The 3,736-nt window shown below is 40.6% G+C and overlaps 1 pseudogene; it reads right to left on the minus strand.

Moving 5' to 3' along the window:
* Positions 1-1,248: 1,248 nt before the first annotated feature.
* LOC102477985 (bromodomain and WD repeat-containing protein 1-like) overlaps positions 1,249-3,736 on the minus strand; it is a 10,081-nt pseudogene continuing 7,593 nt past the window's right edge.

A 3,736-nucleotide genomic window follows, 5' to 3' on the forward strand; every position in this document is an offset into this window, starting at 1 on the left:
AAAAAAAAAAAAAGAAGAACCATACAATTTTATGTATTTGGTGCTTATTTTCAAACTGCTACTAAATTTAGAAAATCACTTTCCCTTATGAAAGGACTTTTTAAAATCTTAATATCAAGTGAAATATTTCTAGTATTTAAAGAGTTTATTAGACAAATACAATTATATTCTATGAAGTTATAAGTAAGCTACAGAATGGAAAATTAAGAACTCACGTTGAGGGACCAGCAGTTGATGTAATGGCTATGTTGCTGAACTCCCATGTGGTCGACTGCAGTTCGTGTCCCAGACCCAGTGGCTTAAACTCGCACCAGGCATGTGTGCGTGCGTGCCCAACATTCTGAGAGGAGAATGGAGGAGAAGGGATTGTGGTGTGGCCATCCCTCCTGGAAGGTGATTTCTCGCTTTCTGTCTCTCTGTCTCTCTATTTCTGGTGAGCGCATGTGCTCTGTGGCAAAAACCTCTCCAAAAAAAATCAATCAATCAAACGAACAAACAAAACCCAAAAAACATGCTGAGTGCATGTGCATGTGTGACCAAAATCCTGACAGGCTGAAGGAATGGAGAAAAAAGATTACAGCAGGACTACACCCCACTGACGGCTGCTTCTTTCTCCAGATTTGGTAAGCACACTCACCTTCTGACAATTAAAAATTTATTGCATAGCTGAATGAATAGTTTTATAAATAGGGGGTGATTTCTCGCTTTCTGTCTCTATGTCTCTCTCTGTCTGGCTGGCGAGCGCACGCACCCTATAGCGAAAACCTCTCAAAAAAAAAAAAGGAATAAATTCAAGCTTTTTAGCTTAGCATCTATATCTTTATTACTTTTAATAATTTTTTAGAGATTTTTGCTATAGGGTGTATTCACTCACTGGAGAGACAGAGAGACAGAAAGCGAGAAATCACCCACCAGGGAGTTTGCCATGTCACAATTCCTTCTCCTCCATTCTCTTCTTGAGATTTTGGGCAAGTAGGCACACATGCCTGGCATGAGTTTCAAGCCCACTGGGTCCAGCACTTGAACCATGGCCGACTATGTGGGAGTCCAGCTATGTAACTATTTCGCCATCTGCTTGTCCCTCTTTATCATTAATTTAAATGTAGAAAACATATTAAACATTTAAGTAATAAAATGTTCAGTGCTAAATGGAGAGAATATTATAGTCTACAGCATTATTTATAGTTACATATCACCTTTCTTTCATAATGCTTACCTTACTTCACAATTATAATAATTATTAAGCTATTAATCCAAAGCAGAACACTTCTTCAAACATACTACAGCAAAGGTACCTTTTGCTGTAAGTGGCAAAGACTGCCTTCTCATTCCAAGTAAAGAAGTGACTCTTGAAACACTGGGTGTAATTTCTTTATCTAACATAAGGCCGATGCGCTGGCAGATTTACAACAGATGATCAGGAGCCACATGCTTATTGGACAACACAAATTCCTCGTAAATTCCTCATAGCTCCTGTTGTGCTCCTTGCGCACCCTGTCTAACCTCTTTGGCAACAACTGGTACGGCTCCAGCTACTTGATTAGCACCTGGACCACTCTCCTGCACAAGCCTACCAATAGGCACCCAACGATGAGGAAGTACAACTCTAACTCGATGAGGGGCACCAGGCCAGGCAGGTGAGGGCTCTGCGATGGCCTGGTGGCCTGGTGCAGGGCGTGAGTGGGCAAACCAAGCATGTAGGTCATGCAGAAGCCTGACCCAGCTGGCGTCCCTTCTCCACAGGCGTGCACTGCTGCTGCTGCCATGCCATGCACGCTGTCAGCCGTGTCAATTTTTAAAAAAATTTAAAATAAGTAATGACAAAAACCTTAATCATTTCTAGCATCTATTTTTCATAAAGTACAATAACGGATTGTTCTAATTTTCAAAAAGTCCTGTGTAAAATATTTTTTCTAATTTTATTTTATAATTTATTTATACTTAATGATGTACAATGTACTTTTTCAAAGCATGTATGCAGTGTGTGATAATAAAATCAAGAACATTTCCACATAGGTCATTCTCAACAAAGAACCTTACTTTTTATTTTAAAAAAGAATTATTTATTTAATTTTTAATTTATTCAATCATTTATTATAATCTGACCAGAGAGAGATACAGAGAGAGAGAAAGTGAGAAAGCAAGCCACCAAGTCCGGGACTGGAACCATGGTTGGCCATGTGGGAGTGTCCAACACCTTAATCACCCCACCACCTGCTGGTCCCAGAACCTTACCTTCTTATGTCTGTTAAATGCTTTTGTCCTGACCCCCCTCCCACCAATTCCCAACCATTTACTCCCATCCCATGCAAGCTCTAGTATCTATAGTTGTCCCCTCTATTTCTATGTCTTTGAACCTTCTGGTTTCTGCTATAGAGTGCAGAACATTGGGTACATATTGAATGGAGACATATGGTGTTTGTTTTTCAGTCTGGCTTATTTTACTTAGCACTAAATCTTCTAGATTCATTCACTTTGTATTGAATATCAATCTTGCTGTTCTTTTTTTTTTCTTTTTTTGGAGAGGTTTTTGCTATAGGGCACGTGCGCTCACCAGCCAGACAGAGAGAGACAGAGAGATAGAAAGCGAGAAATCACCCCCCAGCGGGGATGGCCACGCCACAATCCCTTCTCCTCCATTCTCCTCTCGGGATCTTGGGCACGCACACACATGCGCCCGGCGTGATTTTAAGCCACTGGGTCTGGGACGCAAACCGTGGTCGACTATGTGGGAGTCCAGCAACATAGCCATTATGCTAACTGCTGGTCCCAATCTTGCTGTTCTTTATGGCTGAGTAGTATTCCACTGTGTATATATGCCAGTTTTTAAAAAATTGAGTCATCAATTGTTGGGCACTTAGGTTGATTCCATGTCTCAGCTATTGTGAATAATGATGCAATAAACAGGGATGTGCAAATATCTTTAAGACTGAGAGTTTTCCTGTTCTTTGGGGGAATAACAAGGAGTGGAATTACCAAGTCATATGGTATTCTATTTGTAAATATTTGAGGACCCTCTGTATTGTTTTCCACAGTGGCTGCACTATTGGGTTGTCGGAAAAGTAATGATGTATTTTTGTGTAGAAAAACAGAAAAATACATCATGACTTTTCCAACAACCCAATAAATTACATTTCTACCAATAGTGTAAGAGGGTTCTCTTCACCACAATCTCTCCAACACTTGTCCTTTGTTCGTTCTTTATTTATTTATTTTTAGTTTTACTATAGGATGTGTGCACTTTCCAGAGAGAGACAGAAAGAAAGAGGTAAAGTGAGAAATCACCCCCCTGGGGGGGATGGGCATGCCACAATCCCTTTTCCTTCATCTTTCTCTTGGGATTTTTGGGCATGCACACACATGCACCTGGTATGTACCTCAAGCCACTAAGTCCAGGACTTGCACCATCTGGAATTCGGTTCAGAGATTTCCAGAGCCTCACTGGCTTCAGAAGGTTGACTGCCTTTTTACTTTTCTAAGTAGAAAATCTTCTGTAAGTTCCTGCCATCTTTTTCTTACACTTCATCCATCTTACCTCATTTCTCTGCTGGAAGCTTAGGCATTTATTAAAGTTTTATTTCTTTTTCTTTTTTCTTTTTTTTTTACTTTTTTTTGAGAGGTTTTTGCTATAGGGCATGTGCGCTCACCAGAAAGACCAGAAAGACAGAGAGAGACAGAGACAGAAAGCGAGAAATCACCCCCCAGGGGGCATGGCCATGCCGCAATCCCTTCTCCT

The sequence above is a fragment of the Tupaia chinensis genome, unplaced genomic scaffold (assembly GCF_000334495.1).
Source record: "Tupaia chinensis unplaced genomic scaffold, TupChi_1.0 Scaffold143793_1, whole genome shotgun sequence".
NCBI lineage: Eukaryota > Metazoa > Chordata > Mammalia > Scandentia > Tupaiidae > Tupaia > Tupaia belangeri.